Source organism: Crocodylus siamensis, chromosome 2 (genome assembly GCF_052110815.1).
Source record: "Crocodylus siamensis isolate JL-2025a chromosome 2, ASM5211081v1, whole genome shotgun sequence".
Classification (NCBI taxonomy): Eukaryota; Metazoa; Chordata; order Crocodylia; family Crocodylidae; genus Crocodylus; species Crocodylus siamensis.
The window spans coordinates 119,901,102-119,924,081 of NC_143396.1; the positions used below are offsets into that span (position 1 = coordinate 119,901,102).

A 22,980-nucleotide genomic window follows, 5' to 3' on the forward strand; every position below is an offset into this window, starting at 1 on the left:
TCAGCAGGCTACCGCTACAGGCTCCAGCCAGTGACAGCCACTCAGTGTACCCTGCACTGAGTGCTGGGAAGACTGCGGTACCACTGGCCCTGCCTTGCAGCGACAGCCTGCTGAAACCCATTGTGCAGATCGGGGGACCCATGCCCACCCTGGGAAGAGCTGAGGAAGCGATCAGAGAGCTAAGAGAATCAGACAGGGGGCTAGGGAGTCAAACTGGGAGCTTGGGTAATGTTCAGGCCCCTGAACATTCCCCCAGCTCTCTGATTGCTTCCCCCAGCTCTTCCCAGGGGGCACAGGCCCCCAGATGATGTGGAATGACAGCAGGCTGCTGCTGCCAGATGGTGATGGTGTTGGCTCTGGGCTATTTTCCCAGCCAGCAGCAGCAGCCTGCTGAAACCCTGCACAAAGATCCAGGGGCCCACGACCCCCCGGGTGCAGTCTGGCACAGCCCAACAGCGCTCTTGGAGGATGTGGGCCCCCGGATCTGCATGTGGGATGACAGCAAGCTGCCTCAGCTGCTGCCGACAACAGCCAGCAGCAGTACCAGTCTTCTTGGTGCTTGGCATGGGCTGTGTCGAGCACCAGCCCCAGCCAGCAGCAGCAGCCTGCTGTCATCCTGCATGCAGGTCCAGGGGCCCACACCCCACAGGAGGAGTCTGGCACATCCCTGCAGCCCTCTCAGGAGGCACAGGCCCCCGGATCTGCATGCAGGATGATGGCAGATTGCTGCTGCTAGCAATTGATTAGAGTTTTGCTTTGAACACTTTGAGGTGCAGTTTCCTAGAAACCCCTGGACCTATCTCCATGCAATTTGGCAAGCATCATGCTCTTAGAAGAAGCTGCAATTTTCATCTGAATCAGGCAAGAAATGACAAAGTTATAGGAATTTTCATGATTCCCCATTATAATCTCTGGTCAAAAACTCAAAACATGTCAAAACAGCAAAACAGTTTTGACAAAATGAAATGGAACAGTGCTTCAAAACAGTTAAATGAAACACAGTCCCTTCAAAATGATTAAATGGAAGTCTAAACAAAATGGTGCTGTTTTGTACAGCCCTACCGGGCATGTCTACACATTCATTAATGCACCATAGTTATGCCACATTAAATTTAGTACTTGTATAATCAAGTAGTAAATTAATATGCAGTAACCAGTTTTACTGCACAGTAGCACCAGCACACATCTTCTTAGTGACACTACTGCACAGTATCATATTGGCACTGTTTGTGCTCTGACATGCTATTGCACAGTGTTATTAAGCTACTGCACAGTTAGCATCTCATCTGGCTGTGCCCTCTCTGTATAAAAGATAATAAGAAGCATGGTCTATAAGAATACTAAATAAAGTTGGTGCTTTTTTTTAGAGATTTCAAATTTCACAAGAAAAACCTTATCGAGATTATGAATTCTGATCCAAAGAGGGGGATGCTTTACAACACAAGATATGGTCAACATTTTATATTTCAAATATTGATTAAAAGTGGATAGGAAAGTATTATACAGTTTGTTTGCAACTTCCCACTACTTCATTGTTCCAACTAGCTGTAATGGTAAATATGAATAAGGATTAAATGAAATACCATAAATTCTCACATACATCATTAAGATAAGAAGATTAAGATAGGCACTTTGTTTTTTAAACTCAGAATGAAGAAAAAAAAACTTTTCCTTATAGTAAATAACTCAACAGCAGCTGCTACGGAGCCAAGCCTACTCATTGTTTTGCTCCCTGGGGGTCACATGCAAAGTTATTTTAGCTTTTGCCCAGCGGAAACTTAAGCAGCAGAAACTGATGTTACTGTTTTCCTTCTTTACACTGCATACCCCAATTTCCAGTACCTAGTTTTTAAGGGGAGAAGCAAAACTGTGTATTGTATGTAAGAAAATATGGTAGTTCATTTGCGTGCATCACCTGTGATATGAGATAAGAAAAGTCATTGTACAATCTCATAACTAAATACTCAGTAGTCAATGGACTGCAAATGGATGATAAGATACTGCCCAGATCTACGAAGTGTCAGTTGAAGAATGCAGTCTGTAGTTTGCAATCCTGAGACATTTAAATGCAAAATAGATAATGCCTTCCATTAAAATGGCAGCATAATCCAGAACCAGGTATTAAGACAAATTAAAAATATATGGGAGAAACATTTCAAGGAAACATACATGGGAAAAAGTCACTATGAAATATAAGAAAAAAGCCTTGCCAGACTCAACAAGCCTATAGAGGTGTTAATGGCTCAAGGATTATTTTAACACAACAACTAAACAGGAAATAACATATACTAACACAGGATTACCTGGAGAAATTAAAATTGAAAGGATGACCTATCCCAGAAAATATTAACTCAGTTTCCAGGTAAAGAACAAGCTGAGGAAAGAAAGAACTTCCAAGATCCTCAATAACTTTTAAAAATTATTACAGCCAAAGTAGGTGCTGGGTAGGTTGTAGGGGTTATTATTAACAGGCCATCTAAGAACAGGGCCTTATTGTTCTTTAGCAAGTACTAAATGATTGCACAGTAACCGCTGGCACTGCGATACATTATAGATCCTAACTGGACTGGCTAGGGCATAAGGTTGCTACAGTACAAGGTCTGTCTGCTGGCTAGCCCCACACTGTAGCACCCTCTTGCCCCAGCCAGCCCCTCTGATGCATGTTTCATAGATTTCATAGACATTAGGGCTAGAAGGGATCTCAGGATATCATCGAGTCCAGCCTCCTGCCCCAGGGGCAGGAAGTCAGCTAGGGTCAAAGGATCGCAGCAAGATAAGAGTCCAAACATTTCTTAAAAGAGTCCAGAATAGGAGCTTGCACCACCTCTGGAGGGAGTCTATTCCAGGCCTTGGAGGCTCAGACACTAAAGAAATTTTTCCTTATGTCCAGCCTAAAATGGTTTTGGAGGAGTTTATGACTATTGGACCTTGTCATCCCCTGGGGTGCTCTGGTGAACAGGCATTCCCTCAGATCCTGATGCACACCCCTTATATACTTATAAGTATATAAGTATATATACTTCACCCTTGAACCTCCACCACGTCACCCTTGAACCTGCATTTTTCCAGGCTGTACAGTCCCATGACTCTCAGCCTCTCTTCAGCCTGTTCTCCTGCCCTCTGATCATGCACGTGGCTCTCCCCTGGACTCTCTGAAGCTTCTCCACATCCTTCTTGAATTGTGGAGCTCAGAATTGGATACAGTACTCCAGCTGCAGCCTCACCAAGGCCAAGTACAGCAGGAGGATGACATCCTGAGATTTGTTTGAAAAACCCTGTGCACACATTTCAGTGTGCTCTGCAGCCTCCCTCAGTCTGCCAAGAGACACAATGACAGCACAATGTGGGGATTGTGAAGGTGGGGGTTGCTCTGCTCCCTGCTTACTGGGAGCAGCAGAGTCCTGGAAGCAACACATTGCCTCCTGGCAGGGAAGTGGCAAAAGGAAAGACAGAAGCAAAGCACCCTGGGGTTCTGGAGGATTATGCCATGGCTTCTCTCAACAGAGAAAGTGACATTCGGAGAAACTCTCCTGGGAGAGATGTAACCCTGGCTGTTCTGGGGTTATTTTTCTCCTAGAACTGCCATTTTGTTCTAGGAGAAAAATGTTGAACATCTGTACACTCACAGTTTCTCCTGTGAGAACAGCAACTCTCCCAGGAGAAAATGAATGTCTGTACATGGCCTCTCAGTTTCAAATCCCCATTTAACTCGTGCATTAGCCTGTTATAGCTTCCCTGCTTGAAACATTCTTCAAAGATAGATTTATAACATAGCTTCCTAGTCACTAGGGTACAGTGTTTCCCAAACGAGTGGTCATGACCCCGAATGAGGTCACAGCACTTACAGGTAGGGCTACAATCTTGGAAAGACTAGGAATCACTGCTTTAGTATATGATTTTAGGTATTCATCCTTCAGGAATCTTCTTAGAGGCCAGTATTCAGGATGTAACTTTCAAAAGTGTCTAAGTCCTACATTTAACAGTGACTTAGAAGAATAGGTCTTACTGGCAACCATTCCTGACCTACTCTTTTGTACTTTTGTATTATGATAGCTTTATCATATAAATAAACAGAGCCATAACTGATGCAAGCCCAAGCATCTGTGTAGGAGTCTAAATGATGACTTTTATGTCATACCTCTTCCTTGTGCTTTTTTATTCATTTACTTGCTTCTGTTTGACTGGCACAAGCATCTCTTGTGCAATTTAGACTTTGTTTCCTTATCCTCACACTATCACTAAGATGCATTGAATGCTCCCATATTAACTTCATGTGAGTAAAGAGAGTTTATTGGTGATGAAAAATATATGAAGTTGTCTAACCATAACAAAGAGTTTCCAGAAGGAAAATGCTGAAATGGAGACCAATGAGGTGGCAAGAAAGACAAAGAAGTGGAAGAAGTGGGATCCAAAAAGTTGTTGAAATAAAAATTCAAGTTCAAAGCTTCAGCTTTCATTGTGATTTTCTTTCTTCATGAAGAACAGGGTAAATCAACTCATAGTGACAGATGTGAGTGAGGCAATAGAAGAAAAAAGGAAAGAGGTATTTGAAACCATTGTTTTAAAAAAAAAAGTGCCAGAGAAGCAAAAAAAGAAAGCTGCTAAGGGCACAATACAACACATAAGTGTATTTAAAATATTTGTTGAAAATCTAACCCAGGGCCAAGGACCGGACATAGCACTTGAAGGCTCATCTTGCACTTGAAAACCTGGTAAACAATAAGATTTTTTTTTTTAATTCTCTTTGAAGTAGAAGGTTTAAAGCTCATCCCATGACACTGATTTTTTAAAGCATAATTCTGATAGAGGATGTTATTGACCTTGACAAGGGGCTTCTTCCTACATTGTTAGGCTAGTTCTGCTGTGGAGCCCAGTGGAAAATCAATCGTTAACTTGATTGGACCAGATATTTAGTACAAATCATTAAGTTTTGGACCAGATATTTAGTACAAATGTCCCTCCCCCTGCTTTACCGGTAACATATTAGGATGCTTTTGCTGTCTTTGGGCAATTTGCCTTATAAGCTATATGGCAGGATTGATTGTGTAGATTTAGGAATGTTAGACAACCTCATGACAACAACAGGAGATGGAAAAGCAGGTGTTGCAGAAACAGCATGTCACAGACCAAATCAAGAATCCAGCACCACCCACCCCATATGGAAACACATTTCTGAGCTGCAACAGGGCCTATCAATCCTGGATAGGCCTTGTCAGCTATCTTTGGACACAAAGATAAGACAATCACAGAAGACAATCAGCTTTGACTGTGAGGGATTGCCAAAGAAGAAAGATGGAATAGTTTAGATAGGAATGATTCTAGACTAGATGACCTCTGGAGGTCCCTTCCAGTACTACTTTTCTATGATTCTATGAATCACCTTTGGATCAGTATAATACTGGCAACTCCAAAAATCTGACTGATTCAGTTTCATCTGAAGATCTATGCTACTCATCCATCTTATGGCTAAATTGCAATACATAATCTAATAAAGTATCCTCTACCCCAGTACTGAATGGTTCATCTTCTAATCAGATATGGCTGTTAATAATGATTACTTTGCCTTATAGTCTTTGACAATAAAAAATGCACTTCACTCTCTGCTTCATAATCTGTAAGTGTTAAGAAAAATCTGAAATAAATAGCAATAGAGCATTTTCACCTAGTCTTTTCACAAATACTCTTAAGCCAATTTCACCTGGCTATTATGCAAGGTTGTATAAACACCTCCTTTGTTATGTATGATGTAATTAAGTTGCCTTCCCTGCATCTTCACCACCTGTTTATATTTTCTTTGATTTTGTCCAGGACCTCTTAACAATTTCATAAAAATGAAACCAGATGCAAATGTGCTCCAATAATCAAACCACTGGTTCGTCTAAAAGTTCATCTTGGAAGTTAAAAATACTAGTCATTCCATTGACTAATAATAAGTGCCCCTTTGCAACAAATATCCATGAGGAGAAACCTAGAGAATCCATTATATGGAGGGCATCACGTTTTGTCTATCTAGACCTAGCCTCAAATACTTCCCCTACTCTAGAAAAAAAAAACCCAAAAAACTATTTTTCTCCATATTCCTAGGTGGTAGAGGGGGTTGTCCTCCTTCGGTGCTAAGGAACTTGGAAAAGGTTTGGCCCTCCTAACTGGGAAATGTACTTAAAGTACAAGATTCTCTGGTGCAATGCTGATTTATTTTCCCTAGCCAGTGACAACCCTAGAGGAGCTTCACTATCAATATATTACATCTCTGTTCATTTTTGGGACTCAGCAGAGGGTTCCTGGTGATCATGCGCATCCCTATATCTTTCTAATCTGTTTCCTTTACCACAGGAACTCCCTTGACCTGCAGAGATCAGTTTGCAAAGGATCTCATCACATGAATCTCAGGAGAATGAGCAAGTTCTGTAAAAACAGTAAATTTACATGCATTCGTATATTTTATGGCCAAAGGGACTTCTGTGGTTATCTAGTCTATTTTACAAACCCCAAGCCAGGACCACTCAACTTTGCATCTTTACCTTGCCAATCATTCACTTTGGGAATGTTCAGATTTTCTTCACTTAAGGAAAAAGGATTTCTCAGAAGATCACGCTTGAACAGTCCTCCCCTTCATTACCTTGATGAATTTTTTTACATTGTCTATAATTTATGAAGTCATTAGTGTTTATATGCACCGTTGTAAGTAGAGATTTGCTTGCCAACTTTAGTCTTGCAGCCCCATCACATGTCTTGGGAGTAAGCCATCCTGTTGTCTACCTCTTTCTTGTAGAGTGTCCTTTTCATTCTTTTTAGAATAGTGTTGCTGGTAGATGTTACAGGGTTTTAGCACGTTCTTGACTGGTGCCTAGCTCCCCAGCAATGTCAGGGTGAGATCCAGATTTGGCACCACCAAGGTGGTTCAGATGCTGCTCCTACTCACCTACTCAGTCTTTGATGTTTTTACTTTTTTTTTCCTTGGGAGGCAGTTTTTTTTTTTGGTGGCCTGAAGGGATCTCAACCCTTGCTTTCTTCATGGGGCTCCAACCTTCCCTTTACCACACCCTTACCACATCCATGGCCAGGGCAGACTCTGCTCTCTGCAGGTTTTACTCCTGGATGATCTCACCTCATCCATGCCACCCGCTTGCAAGGGTTAGGTCTTTCTGGCCATCAGCCCTCCCAAGACCGTCCCTTGGCTTCAGACTGGCACCTGGGCAACTAAACACACCCTGTCTGGGATTAACTGTAACTTAGGGAAAACTGAATGAAAAGGGTCAGTGTCCACTCACAGGCTCCTGGGACCTCATCTCCCAGGGGCCTTTGACCTTGTTGAGGGCTCAACCATCCTTCTTTGCCTTTTTTGCTCTCTGCCCTGGCGTCTCTTCCCAGCTGCCACTTTTCATCGCCCCTGTGGTAAGTATCAGGATGCGTTGGGGGGGAGTCTGGAACAAGTTGAGGGGGCTTTTACCTCCCCTCTCACAAATAGGATTACCTATAAGCTTATTATGTCTTCTTTAGATGACCAGAGATCTCTTCCTGGGCAAATTTTCTGGTCTTCCAGGATGGGTTGATTGGTTGTGTGCTGGAAAGCTTCCCAGTCCAATAAACTAGCTAAATTGTCTGTGAAAATTTGTACAGTTTTACACTGAAGGCCTCATTATGATTTGTTATTTCTAGTATGTTGAATTCCTCCTCTTCTCTCTGTTGAACACAACGTGCTCATCATCTTGTGCCTCAAGATGCATAGAATGCCACCTGGCCCCTTTACGTTCAGGTGTTATGAATTGGCAGTCCACCTCTGTCTGTACTTGCTCTGTGAAACCGCAAAGCTGTTCTTTCAGTACAGCCACCAGTCTTTACATCATACAGAGAAGCTCCCTTTTGTCTTTAGGCAGAAAAGAAAACACAGTATCTGTTACAGGTCATAACCTAGCAGTGTAAGTAGAAGGAAAGTTTCTTGTGTGCTTTTATACTCTTATAGAGTTTTATACTCTCATAAAAGCATTTATACCCTTATTATACTCCTTCCAAAACTATCATTAGCTATCCCCATTCATCTGTGTTGTCTTGTGGGATGTATTTACATTGGTTGGTTAGGAACCTATGTGAGGACACAGACAAGTGTTATTGTTTTGGGAAAGACAAATAAGAAGGTATTTTGAAGATGACTCCGAACTAAAAGGCTCATTTTAAATACAAAGTTTTACTCTTTGGGTTATTATCAGTCTCTCTTTCTGTAAGAAAGGAAGGATTGTTTTAGGGGTTATGTATAACTGGCAATATTTGAAATTATTTTACAGTGACAATTTTGAAATGTGTTGAGTTTGCTGTCTGTCCTCCTAGATACAAATAAACCCACAGATTGAACAAATAAATCCTTCTCTCCACAGAGACCCCAGTAAATCAACCTGTTACCAGTTAGGATGACTATCTGCACACTCCCCGAAGAAGCTTCGTTTAAACTGCCCACAGTCCCTGAAAAAGAATAGCATAGGAAAGGTTATTAATAGGTTAAGCCTACTTGCAGGGTCCGAAGCAGAAACACAAGAGTGACATGTGCCACACCCATGCTGTTTTAAAAGTATGTACACCCTGTTCATTGGGGGACGTATAGGGAATGATGTCATCAGGAAGCTCCTGGAGTCAGAGAAAAACTGGGTGCTGAAGTGGGACAAAGGCAGTCAGGAGAACCCCCATGCTCTGACCCAGACCCAAGCCTGGGTAGCTGAGCCAGGCAGAAAGCATGGAGAAAACCCAAAGCTCCAGTAAGTCAAGGAATTAGAGGCTCTGGCATTTGCTTGCAGTGGAACCTGTCGGAAGAAGACTCAGAGGAGTCTTCACTCTGAGAGCAGCAAGCCAGAAAGCTTTGCACCAACAAACAAATGGCAGGACCAGAGGCAGTCACTGAGTTGGTCACATGAGTCCGATCCTCATATAGTGCTACAAAAAATATATTTTCTTTTCTTACTTCTTATTTTATATATATTTCCATAGCTAAGAAGCAGACAATAATTGAATCAGCATACATTAATTATTATTTGAATATTACTGTAAGTCATGAGTGATACATGACTGGTGGACTTCGTCTATAAGGTAATCACTCTGGACTTACAGGCCTTAAAGTGATGACTTAAGAAAATTATGTATATTGCAAGAAATTTCCTACTGTGATCTTACAATGGAAAAACACCACTGGCTTTCCATCATGGTTGGTGTATGGAAGGTATGTCAGGGAGGTGGAGCCCCAAGAAATATGCCAAGAGAGAATCCTCTTTTGAAAGGGTGGGAAACCATATAATTTCGGAGCCTCCTTTTTCGTATATATTTCATTGGGTAATCAAGTCTTGGCAGGTGATTAAAGAGTAACTTCATTTCCTTCCCCCCCATTTCAGGTAAGACCTCAGTGGGTGACACAACCAACAAAATATTAATAGTAGATTCACAGTTACATGTGCTGCAGGTCTCAAATGTTAGTCTTGACTGATTTCATGGCTGCAGATAAGCTAAGAAAAACCCCATTTCTCTCCACCAAGCAATCTAAAAGGTCATGGAGTAACTAATTAAAATAATTATTTCTATGAATAAACTTTGAAATTCATTAAATGTTTAAATTAGAATGTATATTTATGAATCTCATGTAGGGAACAGGCGTCTCAGAGAAAAATGTTTGGCTATAGTAGTAGAACAGATAAATAGGATAAAAAAACCATGGGTTTGTAGATAGAAATTCTTGATGGATAGAAAATTTAGTCTATTGTTCTTCATTTGTGTTGCAAATCAGGTTCTCTCTTCCATGCCAGGGATTCCTTTATTGTGATGTATATCCCCACTGGATATATCTGTGTTTCTGGCTGGATATTTAATAGATTTCATAGATGTTTATGGTCAGAAGGGACCTTAGTAGATCATCAAGTCTGACCCCCTGACTTGGGCAGGAAAGAGCATTGGGATCAGGTGACCTCAGCCAGGTGCTTGTCCAGTTTCCTGTTAAAGATCTCCAAGGTAAGGGAGAGCACCATTTCCCTTAGAAGCCCATTCCAGATTCTGGTAACCCTTACCATAAAGAAGTTCTTCCTGATGTCTAATCTAAATCTGCTTTCTGTCACTTTGTGGCCATTGTTTCTAGTAATTCCAAGGTAAACAGAGTATCTCCTATTCCTTGCTGCCCCACCCCCTGATGAATTTGTAGACAGCCACTAAAGGCCCTCTAAGCCTTGTGAAGGCTGAAGAGATCCAGGTCCCTCAATCTCTCCTCGTAGGACCTTACCTCCAGGCCCTTAACCATCTGAGTGGCCCTCCTCTGGACCTTCTCAAGGTTTTCCACAACCCTCTTGAAGTGTGGCACCCAAAACTGAATACAGTACTCCAGCTGCACCCTTACCAATGCACCCTAAGGAAATATCACCTCCTTAGACCTGTTTGTGATGCACCTGCTAATTCATAATAGAGTGTGGGTAGCTTTACTGATTACTTTGTCACATTGACGACTCATGTTCACCTTGAAGTCAACTATGACTCCAAGATCCCTTTCTGCTGCTGTGATACTTAGGAAGTCATTTTTCAGCCTGTAAGTGTGCTAGTGATTCTTTTTTCCTGGGTGCAGTACTTTGCACTTATCTTCGTTAAACAGCATCCTATTCTATTCTGCCCACTTTTCCAACCTCTCCATATCTGCGTGGAACCATTCCCTGCCCATTAGTGTGTTTACTTTGCCCCACAATTTGGTGTCATCTGTGAATTTGGACAGAGTGGTCTCCCTGCCCTCATCCAGGTAACTGATGAAGATATTGAACAGCACTGGTCCAAGGACTGAAACTTGGAGGACCCCACTACCCACGTGTTTCCAGGTCGATACTAACCTGTCCACCACCAATCTCTGGGTGTGTCCCTTAAGCCAATTTGTCACCCACCTGGCTATGTAACCATCTACGTCGCAGCCGTTTAGTTTATTTATGAGTGTAACTGGGTTCCTGGCTGAAACCCTGTTACTTGAGAGATCTTGCAGCTGGTAGTGATTATGGCCCAGTGGGGCAAGGAGACTCTCCGTGCCCGGGGAGAGCCAATGGGGCTTGGTGCCCAGGAATAGGAAGGGGACAATGCCCAGGGAAAGTTGCCTTCAGGCACCACAGGGAAAGAGAGGAGCTGCAGGGGGAAACTCTTTGGGAGAAGGATCCAAGAGGAGGGATCCACAACGCAGGATCAGTGTGAGCCAAGGAATCCCGGAGCTCAGGACTGGCAGGCCCATGCACCACCTACCAGGAATCCACAGGAATGGCGGTGAGTATGGGGAATAGCAGAGCCACAGCGCAGGAAGAAGCCACGGTTTCTGCACTGGGATGTGGAGAGGCAACTTGAAAGCCAAAGGGGGTGGGGGGGTCACCAGCCCAGACCCCTGAAGAGACTCGTCACAGAATCCAGACCCCGAGGGGAGAGGGACACTGGGGGCCGAAATCTCGGGACCTAGCCATGGGCGAACTCCTGAACCTGCACACTGGCACCGCATGGCAAAAGAGACTGGGTGGTGCCCGTAACAAGCCGCTAATGAGGTAATTAGCAGTGGGGAGTCCAGATGTGAGAGAACAAAGAAAACCGTACTTCTCCCTTTTACTTTCTTTTGATTATAGAGAGTGGGCAAGGATTTGGATAAGATGGGGAAGCCCAGAGACACCCTACGCAGGGCAGAGGACTCGGAGGGGACCCTGCAGAGACTGATTGTTTGATGCAGCCACAAGCAGGCAAGATGCACCTCCTCACTTACTGTCCCAACTGGGGTGCCGGGGATCCTATTTGGAGCACAGGGGTGATTCCAGGAACAACTGTGATGAGCTGCTGACTCCTACCTGGTTCCCTGTAAAAGAAAAAAGAAAAAAGCACCTAGATTGTAAAATAGACCAAGCGTGGTCTTTCTGCAGGTACTAATTATTGCAACATCTCTTCCTTCCCTCTTTCTTTGATAAGATCGAAGTTGTGGCAGGCGGAAACCAGGGGATCAGACAGTATCTTGCACAGACACTCTAACAATGAGAATGGGATGAGACACAGTATCAAAGGCTTATCAAAAATCCAAATAATTGACATCAACCTTAACTCCTGCATCTAAGCATTTTGTGACCTGGTCATAAAAGAAAACAAGAATAGTCAGGCAGGATCTACCTGCTATGAACTTCAGCATTTTTCCTGCTGGTCTCCCACAAATGTAATCCTTGATAATTTTTTCAAAAGTTTTCCCAAGGATAGAGGTGAGACTAACTGGCCTATAGTTACCCTGATCCTCCTTCCTCTCTTTCTTGAAAATAGGGACCACATTGGCCCTTTTATAGTCCTCTAGGACATGTCCTGAGCACCACGAGTGCTCAAATAGTCACGGCAGTGGTTCTGCTATGACACTGGTTAATTCCCTCAGCACCCTTGGATGAAGATCATTTGGGCCAGCTGATTTAAACACATCCAGCCCCTCCAAGTATCCCTTTAGTAGGTCATTGCTAAATGTTGGTGGGTTGGTGTCCCTCCTGTGCCTGCCTGTAGTCCAGTTGGGAAATTAATCTTGATCTGTGTTCAGGAATACAGAAGAAAAAGCTCATTGAACTGCTCAGCTTTGTCCCTCTTATCTGTCACCAATTGCCCTAGTCTGTCCTATGTTATCATGAGCCTTCTTTTTGCTCCCCATATACCTGAAGATGGACTTTTTGTTGTCTTCAATTTTTGTTGCCAACCTAAGTTCCATTGCTGCTTTAGCTTTTCTAAGTGACTCCCTGCAAGTGCGAGCCAAGTAGGTATACTCTTCCTTGGTGGCTACTGGCTCCTTCCACAGTCTGTATGCCTTTTTTTTTTCACCTCTAAGCTTCCCTGTATTTCCCTGTTCAGCCAAGAGGGTTTCTTGGCCCTTTTGCCTCCTTTTATGTGCAATAGGATTGTCTCCTTCTGTGCCCAAAGGATTGTTCCCTTGAGGAACGACCACCCTTCCTGGACTCCCATCTCACCAATGCTCTTGTTCTTCAGTGCCTCACTAACTAATCTCTTGAGCTCACTGAAGTTAGCTTTTCTGAAGTCTAGCACTTCTGCCCTACTGGTTATCTTTCCGGCCTTTCCTTGGATAGTAAATTCTAACAATTTGTGGTCACTATCCCCTAGGTTACTGTCGCAGAGCACTCAGGTGGCCTGCGCCTGAGAGCAGAAAACAGCTCGGGAGAGAACCCTAGTGGCAAGATGGGGGAGGCCCAGCTGCTAGTTGCCAGGGCAGCCAGCGTAACAGGTGCTGGTTGCCAGGGCAACCACTGGGAAACCAGCTGACAGGAAGGGGCAAGGCCTGGCCCATATAAGCCCAGGCAGGAGGCCAGGAGGGCAGTTCCCCTCTGGCGACCAAGGAAGGAGGAGCTCGGCCAGTGCAGACAGAGGAGACAACCCTGATTGCGTGAGCATCCCCTGGGCACTGCTGGGGTTGGAGTATTTCCTGGTAGGGATTGAATGTTGTTTGGCCGGACGGGTTAGCTTTATGTTATAGCCCAGGGGCTTTGTGTTTTTGTGTTTGTTGTTCTAATTGGAGGACCGGATGAGGCTATTAGGGGTTGGAGGATGCTTCATAGGGGCTCCATGGTAGCATGGGGACCCCAGTGCCAGAGAGGGTGCAGCATTTTGGGGTACACTGACACCAGTCCCAAAAAGGGGAGTGAAGAATTGGAGGCCAGGTAAGGGCCGCCTAAGCCCAGAATGGGGTTCAAGACCCCGAGGAGGAGATTTGGGGGCCAGGTATGTCTACGGCCACCTGAGCCCCAAGGCAGCGTGGGAAGCCCCAAGGCAAGGGGGCAGCGATTGATGAGTGCCAGAGGGGCACAGTTGCAAGAGAGTGCCTGTGCGGTGCAGGTTACAAGAGACAAGCCAGAGCACCGGTGAGGTGCAGGCTGTGAGGCGAGGCAAGTGTCAGTGGGGTGCAGGTTGTGAGAGTGGAACAGACCCAAACAATGTCAGGTACATCCGCGAGGCTTGAGCTGCGGTGTAAGAGGAGGAAATGAGCCACAGATAGTGCCCCAGGCATCAAGACAGAAAGTGGGCAGCCTCCTGCTTGATTAATATCCTCTAATTAAGCAAGTAACAACAAGGCGTGGCAGGAGAGAAGGTGGGCGGTTAGCTCATAACCAGTGTTGCGGGGTCACAAGTGGATGGACCCCAAAGAGGCACACCTGTCATAGTTATCCTGTATCTACAGAGCTCCCACCAGGTCATCCCCTGTAGCAAACACCAAATCTAGTAAGGCATTTCCCCTAGTGGGACTGTATACCTCCTGCATTAGGTGAAGGTCCTGTATGCAGGTTAAGAACCTGCATGAATGGTCAAATATAGCTAACTGCTCCTCTCAACAGATGTTGGGATAGTTTAGGTCACCCAGGACAACCATGTCCCTTGGGCATACTGCCTCTGAGAGCTGCCTTGAGAATTCCAGGGCTAGCTCATCCACCTGGTGTGGTGGTCTGTAATAGACCCCCCTGTTTTCTGACCCACAGTACTTCAATTCGCCCCTCTTCTTATCCCATCTTGATTATAGAGGACACGTATTGTTCCTTAACATAGAGACCGATGTGCCCCCACACACACGCACACCTTTTCCCTACTCTGTCGTGTCTGTACAGCCTATAGCCCTCAATGCCTACTCCCGAATCATGGGTAGGGTCCCATCAGGTTTCAGTTAATCTGAAGTCTTTGCTTGCAAGCAGGAGTGTAAGTTCCTCCTGCTTGATCCCCATGCTCCTAGCATTGGTATAGAGACACTTAGCCCCCCGCGCCCCAGTAGGTGCCCTAAATTTGTCTGTATTATTTCCTAAATTTGTCTATATCATTTCCTGATCACTTGGAAACTAAGAAAGACCTTGGCATATTAGATGATCACAGAATGATGCCAATGTTTTATGGCTATGAAGAAAGCAAATCTTATTCTAGGAGAGGTATTTCCAGCAGACATGGGGAAGTATTAATGCATATGTACAAGGCACTGTTTGGATATCCTGTGGAAGACTGTAATTCCAGTCACCCATATTCAAGAAAGATGAATTCAAACTGGGACAGGTGGAGTAACAGACTGTTAGAATGATCAGGGGAATAAAAGATTCTCTCTTACAAGAGACAACTAAAAGACTTTGGCTTGTTCAAACTAGCAAAATAAAAGCTCGCAGGGGATATGACTACTGTCTATGAATATATTAGGGTGTAAACACCCAGACGACAGAAGAACTCTTTAGACTATGGATATTGCTGGCAAATGGGTATAAACTGATGGTGAATATGTGTCTTGGTAATTACAACGTTTCCCATAATTGAAGAAGTAAGGTTCTGGAACAGCTTTCTAATAAGAGGACTGGGCAGAATTCTACCTCATTTTAAGATGCAGCTTGATAAATTTATGAAAGGAGTGGAAAGATCTGGTTGCCAATGATACTAGGGGACTGGGCTGAACAGTTCAGGAAGTCTCTTTTAGTCTCTTTTTCATAGTCCATGTGTCAATAGTACCCAGAGTAGGAATGAGGCCTGGGGGCTATGTCACCTGCCAGTACACCACAATATATTCTCTTCTTACAAGATTTTCATAGATTTCATAGACATCAGGGCTCGAAGGGACCTCGAGAGATCATCGAGTCCAGCCCCCTGCCCAAAGGGCAGGAAGTCAGCTGGGGTCATAGGATCCCAGCAAGATAAGCATCCATTTTACTCTTGAAGGTGCTCAATGTAGGTGCTTGAACTACCTCCACTGGCAGACTGTTCCAGACCTTGGGGGCTCGGACAGTAAAGAAATTCTTCCTTATGTCCAGCCTGAAGCGGTCTTGCAGGAGTTTGTGACCGTTCGACCTCATCATCCCTTGGAGCGCTCTGGTGAACAAACATTTCCCCAGATCCTGGTGGTCACCCCTGATAAACTTATAGGTGGCCACCAGATCACCCCTGAGCCTGCGCTTTTCCAGGCTAAAGAGTCCCATGTCTCTCAGCCTATCATCATAAGATCTGTTTTCCTGACCCCTGATCATGTGCGTGGCTCTCCTCTGGACTCTCTCAAGCTTCTCCACATCCTTTTTGAATTGTGGAGCCCAAAACTGGACGCAGTACTCCAGCTATGGCCTCACCAAGGCTGAGTACAAGGGGAGAACGATGTCCCGGGATTTGCTCGAGAAGCATCTATGGATGCAAGCCACTGTTTTGGTCGCTCTATTAGCCGCAGCATCGCACTGCAGGCTCATGTTCATCTTGTGGTCAATGATGACCCCCAAGTCTCTTTCTTCTGTAGTGCTATCCAACGTAGCACTGCCGAGCCAGAAGGATGCTGCAGGTTTTTCCTCCCAAGGTGGAGAACCTTGTATTTTTCAGTGTTAAACACCATGAGGTTCTCGTCTGCCCATTTGCTGAGCTTGTCCAGGTCAGCCTGGATCACCCACCTATCTTCTGGCATGGATGCTTTGCCCCAAAGTTTGGTGTCATCGGTGAACTTGGCCAGTCCACTCCTGACTCCAATGTCCACATCATTAATGAAGATGTTGAACAGTATGGGTCCCAGGACAGAGCCTTGAGGGATCCCACTGGTCACAGGGCACCACGATGAGTGACTGCCATCAATTACAAACCTCTGGGTCTGACCACGGAGCCAATTTCCCAGCCAGATGATTGTGGTGGAGCCAAGGCCACAACTGGGCAGTTTGGCCAAGAGGTGATCATGGGATACCAGATCAAAAGCTTTTTTGAAGTCAAGATATATGACATCAATCTCTTCTCCCTTGTCCAGGTGATAGGTCACCTGGTCATAGAAGGAAATGAGATTGGTCAAACAAGACCTACCCGCAACAAACCCGTGCTGGCTGTCCCTTAGAATCTTAGCCTGGGCCAGTCCCTCAAGGATGGCCTCCTTAATAAACTTTTCTAAGATCTTCCCCAGGATAGAAGTCAGGCTAATGGGCCTGTAGTTAGCCGGATCCACTCTCCTCCCTTTCTTGAAGATCGGCACCACATTGGCCTTCTTCCAGTCCTTGGGCACTACACCAGAGCGCCAGGAGTTTTCAAAGATCCATGCCAGGGGCTGGGCTATGACGCTCGCCAGCTCCTTGAGTTCCCTGGGGTGCAGATTGTCAGGGACGGCTGACTTGAAGGTATCCAGCTTCTCAAGGTGTTCCTTCATGAGGTCAGCATTTATGGAGGGTAGGGGATCCCCAACACCCGGATCTCCCTGTCCCATAGCAGGCATGGGCGTCCTGTGAGACTGATGAAAGACTGATGCAAAGTACCTATTTAATAGGTTGGCTTTTTCCTGGGCGTCAGTTGTCAGTTGCCCCATCTGGTTTAGCAGGGGTCCAACATTGCCCTTGCTTTTCCTCCGGCTCCCCACATATCTGAAAAAGGACTTTTTATTGTCCTTGATGCTTGAAGCTAGTTGGAGTTCAGTTGAAGCCTTGGCTTTCCTGGTTTGCTCCCTGCAGGACCGAACCAGCGCAGAATAATCCTCCTTGGAGGTGAATCCCATCCTCCATCCTTTGTAGGCTTTCCTTTTTAGCTGCAGGAGGTCCGCTAGGTACCTGGAGAGCCAGGAGGGCTGCTGTGCCTTCTTGCGGCCTTTCCTCCGTGTTGGAATAGATTTGGCTTGTGCATTGAGGATCGCTTCCTTGAAAAGCAACCACTCTTCTTGAACTCCCATCTCCCTGGGGTCACGGTCCCTCAGGGCCTGACCGACAAGCCTCTTGAGCTTGTCAAAGTCGGCTTTTCTGAAGTCAAGGACTTCTGTGTTGCTGACTGACTTGCCAGCTTTACGGCAGATGGTGAAGGTGATCAGCTCGTGGTCGCTGTCACCCAGCTTCCCATCGACCACTAGGTCACCGATTAGGTCGTCCCCCGTAGCCAGTACCAGGTCGAGCAGCGCTTTGCCTCTCGTTGGCCCATAGACTTCTTGAGTCAGGTAGAGGTCTTCCACGCACGAGAGAAAGCTTTGCGACCGCTCGGATTTTGCTGAGTGATCTTCCCACGAGATGTCCGGGTAATTGAAGTCACCCATGACAACCAAGGTCCTGGAGCAAGCGGCCTCAGTCAGTTCCCGAGCGAACTCCTGTTCAAGCTCAGGACTTTGAGTGGGAGGTCTGTAGTAGACTCCCACCGTTGTGTCCCCTGTGGCGTATTCCCCACGAATTTTTACCCAGAGGGTCTCTAGCTGTCCATGCTGGTCGCCAACATCAGCTTGCAGGGACATGAAGCTTTCCTTCACATAGAGAGCTACACCCTCACCCCTTTTGTCAACACGATCCCTCCTGTACCGGGTATAGCCCTCTATACCCATGGTCCAGTCATGGGTGGAGTCCCACCAGGTCTCCGTTATCCCAATGACATCATAATTCTTTGCACTGAGCAGGAGGACGAGCTCCTCCTGCTTGTTGCCCAGGCTCCTGGCATTAGTGTACAGGCAGGCAAGTGTGCCCTTGGGGGCTCTTGCCTTGCCCACAGATTGTGCCAGGGCTGGGGCAGGGGTGGGCTCCCTTAAGTGCCTTGGTCTGCTGGCTTTGCAAGGGTTGTTCAGCGGGCCAGCAGGGACAGTAGTCCCCCCATCCCCCAGCAGGCTTAGTTTAAAGCCCGGTGGAGCAGGTCAGCCAGCCTGGCTGAGAAGAGCCTCCTCCCCAGGGGAGAGAGGTGGAGGCCATCTCTTCCCAGCAGCTCGCTGCCTCTCTCACCAAAGAGCAGGCTGTGGTCATGGAAGCCAAAGCCTTCCCGATGACACCAGCTCCGCAGTCTTTGGTTCACTGCATGGATCCTCCTCTCCCTCCTCAGCCCATAGCCTGAGACTGGGAGGATCAACGAAAACACCACCTGAGCTCCCAGACCCTTAAGCCCCGCTCCCAATTCCCTGTAGCACCTCGTGACCTGGCTGGGGGTGCTCCGAGCCGTGTCATTGGTGCCCACGTGAATAAGGAGAATGGGTAGTGGAGTTAACCCCATCCCACCACGAGCCCGCTTACCTCCGGCTGTGCTGGGGGTCAGCGGGGGGCTCTGCAGCTGCTGAGGGGGTGTCTGGGGGGCTTTTGATCATTTTCTAAGGGATTTGGGCTTGCAGTGCCTTTCTGGAGGTTTCCTCTGCCTTCAGATTTTGTGACCTGTTTCCACTGTTGAAACTATTCTAGTTCTGTGTACTTTGTATTGATTTTATATAAAAATGGAATAACCAAATGTGTCATGAGGATGGAAAAATGGCCAGGGAAACAGTTTTTAATGCCAGAGGAGGAAAAAAACGCTTTTCTCCTATGTGGTCTTTGCTTTTTATATAGATCATTTCCCATTTATTTTGCCTCATGAACTCTCTTTGGGCATTTATACATGTGCTCTGGGAGGCAGGGGACAGATGGGGGGAAAAACATTAATTAGAGTGACTCCGAGAACTGCTCTAATTAAAGTACCTAGAGCATCACGTGTATTAACTAAAGTGCTTTAACTAAAGTTTGTTCAATAAGCTTTAATTAAAATGCCCCTGCTGCCATTTTTCGGCATGCAGACAGTGATACACGTGATGCTGGAGTCTGCTGGATCATGGTAATTATCACACTCCTGCCAACTTGATTAAATGATTCTGCTCCAATGCACTATATTAATTGAGTCTTCTCTGATGCACTGTAATTACACCATGATGGAGCAGCCTCTCAGTATGTGTATAGGTACCCTTTGTGATTACAGGCCTAGTTAAATGACCCCTATTCCATTAGACATCTAACTGAACTTAAGTACCTGCTTATGTTATTGTGTCAGGGCAGTGTTGATGCCTGAGACTTTAAGAGCCGTATCAAGCAGTCAGCAGGTGCTTGACTATGGTGTCCACTTTAGAACCATGGCCGCCTATATAAACAGAGCAGTTCGCTGCTGGCAAGCAGGTAGAAGCATTGCCTGGATAAACTTCTGAATGGAACATCTGCAGGTAGCAGAAAGAGGCTCTTGGTCCTGGGCATGACCTAAAACTGCACCCTGCCAGGAAAGGAAGGGTGGCCTGGAGGACTCCTGGTGGCACAGTGAAAGGTGGGTCAGGGCACCTTAATAACCCCAGCTCACATCCCTGGTGAGTTCAATCAGTTTGGGGGAGCCCAGGTTCATAGGAGTCCTGAGGCAGGGCCCAGGTCAGTGGAGGGACCTGGAGCAGTGCCCAGGTTCTTTGTGAGTCCTATGGCTGTAGGGAACCTGAAAGGGAACCAGGCACAGCTATGGCCACCTGAGTCTCACAGGGTGTAATACCCCGGGCAGAGGGCCAGGTAGGGCTACGGCCATCTGAGCTGACAGGGTGGCAGACCCCAGGGAGCCCCAGTGAAGAAGCAATGTGTGGAGCCCGAGTGAGGGGGCATTGTGGGGGTGTAAGACCCTAGGGCCAGGCAGGGCTGTGGCAACCTGAGCCCCAAGGGGTGGAAGACCCCAGTGTGGAGTCCCAATGACGGGGCTGAGGGCTTGGAGCCCAGTATGTTTGTTTGTCTGTTTATGCATATGTTTTATGAAAGACCCAGTACAAACCACTGGTGGATGCCATATGTAAGGCTTGGGCTGCACCCCTTGGCACTGGGGCAAGAATGGGCAGCCTCCTGCCTAATTAGAACCAATTATGAAACAACGAGGCAAGTGGCAAGTGAGTGAAGCAGGTGGTTAGCCCAGGAACAGGTGGGCGGGCCAATGGTAAACTGGTCCTGAGAAGGCCCCCCCGTTACAGTTATGACCCTCTTCTACCCTGGTCAAGTGCCTGAAAAAAATGTTAAAGTCTATTTCCCTAACATCCCATCATCTTATTCTCAAGTAACAAAAAGAAGCAAATCAGACCAGGACCATTCACCTTTTTCATTAACTTTTTTCAGGGACTTGAGCAGGGTGGAATAGGATCACACCAGTCGTTTCTCAGTAGACAGTATTTTGGTCAGAGGTCATTATAAAACTGGCCAGTATGGAACGATTTTTGCTTTGACAAAGCATACAATCTTAATCACAAATCACATTTTTTTTCTAAAATACGAAAAAACAGGATATCTAAGGGGTCAGAAAAGCTGTTCTCAAGCTTCTGGCTGTGGCAATGGGCACAAGACTTCATAATCAGCAAAAAATAATATTTTATAGTCCAGATGTTTTACTGACACAAATTGTGGGATAACTAACATAAATTCATGTCTTGTTCTAATGCCATTTAACCTGACATACAAGTTGCTTGTATATTTTATCAGAATATTTTTTTTCTCATAATTAGAGTTTTCTCAGGCACAACTCAGATTTGTTCTTCACAGTTTTCTCTGGGACTATGGTTTTATTTCTCTAAAATTAAGTTCACAAAGTCATAGAGAAGTAGGTCATCTAGTCCAAGTACCTGCCTGAGGCAGGATCATCCCTATCTAAATCTATAATCTAACCTTTTAGTAACATGGCTTCAATCTATCAATCATGGCCTGGCTTTGCATTTCTTATAGGGGCCTATCTAATTTCTATTTATACCAGGTGTGGGCAAAATATGGCCCGTGGACCCACGGGCCAGATCTCGCCTGCCAGGCCATTCTATCCAGCCTACAGGGCCCCTCAAAATTTAATAAATTAATATTTATTAGCTTCTGGCTGTGTGTGAAAGCTGACAGGAGCCAAGGGCAGTAGGACCCAGAGGGAGCCTCATCAGGCTTGAGCAGCCCAGCCTTCCGACCCCCAGCCAGTTCCCTGATTTTCTGCCCCTGCCCTGCTCCAGCACTATCTGGATACCAGTTGCTTCACCAAATCATGGAGCACAGGACCATGCCAGTATGTGTACTTGCAGGCTCAGGGGCAAAGCCTGTATGTGTGTGTTCATAGGGTGAGTGCCACATGCACACCCCACCATACACATGCACCCACACCCCTCCTTGCCCTGCCATACACAAATCCCAGCCACACTCCCCCACACAGCTCCCCACAAACCCCATACCCACCCACATACCACATATCCACACACACATCCACATGCTCCCTCACCCTACATACCCACACACCTACAGCCCCCCACAAATCTATACCCACAACATACAAGAGTAAGACTTCATTTTAAGCTATTGTGCAATCACCTCTATGTACACTATAAAAACGCATGTAAATCAGGACAAAAATATTTTTTGAAATCAAATTAATGAATGCTGTAGATCAGGGGTTCCCAAAGTTTTTATGCCACGGCCTTGCAACCTGTGGCCCAGCAATCACAGCTGACCGTGGCCAGAATTTCCAGCTGGAAGACAAGTAAGGATACCTCCACCACCTGGGCGGGGGGGGTGGGCCAAGCCCTGCACTGCGTGGGCCCTGTGGGAGAGGCTGCAGCCTCTCTGCCCAGCTCTGGGGGGCCACAGTTTGCCAATCCGTGGCCACTTGTGGTCTAGCAGCTGACCATGATGCAGACCAGCAGTCAACCTGCTGTGGGCCAGCACCAGGCCACAGTCCAGGGATTGAGAACCTCTGCTGTAGGTGTTTGCTTTTTAGAATATAATTTTGGGGTTTTTTTGGTTCCAAGCTGGCAAAACCGGTTGCTGAAAGGAGTACTTCCAGTGGCAAGGGGAGGGACTTCTGGTGACAAAGGTCAGGGAGCAGGACTTCCAGTCACAAGATGGTAACCAGGGTACAGGGCACCAGTCAAGGGGCTACCCATGCAGCCCTTCAAACAGCTTGCCAAAACTTGGTAAGTGGCCCTCCACCCAAAGTAATTGTCTGCCGCTGATTTATACCCACAGACCATCCATCTGGGAGTTTCATATTAACTAGGTATTTACCCTGTTTTAGGACTTTCTACAGGAGTACATTTACTTTCTACAGCTGTCTCCTTCACTGTGATCTTGCTGGATTTTTATGATGACCAGCATACTTAGCAATAGATCTTAGATCTATTTTCTGATTTCTGGCCTTATACACTCAGCAAAAAGACAGATGACTAACTACAGGCAGGGCTGAGACATGTCCTCCCTAAAAGGCCACCCACTCTGTGACAGGGCCACTACATTACCTGATGGAAAATCTGAATTCTTGTAT

General features: G+C 46.0%; 1 long non-coding RNA gene across 6 annotated transcripts in view; it reads right to left on the reverse strand.

Moving 5' to 3' along the window:
• LOC149870678 (uncharacterized) overlaps positions 1-22,980 on the reverse strand; it is a 91,074-nt gene that overhangs the window by 12,426 nt on the left and 55,668 nt on the right. For 2 of the 6 annotated variants that reach the window (XR_016440818.1, XR_016440816.1), the window contains 2 exons: positions 11,741-11,830; positions 6,522-8,457 (listed from right to left, as the gene is read on the reverse strand). This is a non-coding gene — a long non-coding RNA (uncharacterized LOC149870678). Of the gene's footprint in view, positions 1-6,521; positions 11,831-22,980 lie in introns of all 6 variants that reach the window. The other 4 variants (XR_016440817.1, XR_016440815.1, XR_016440819.1 and 1 more) reach the window with 3 other exon arrangements.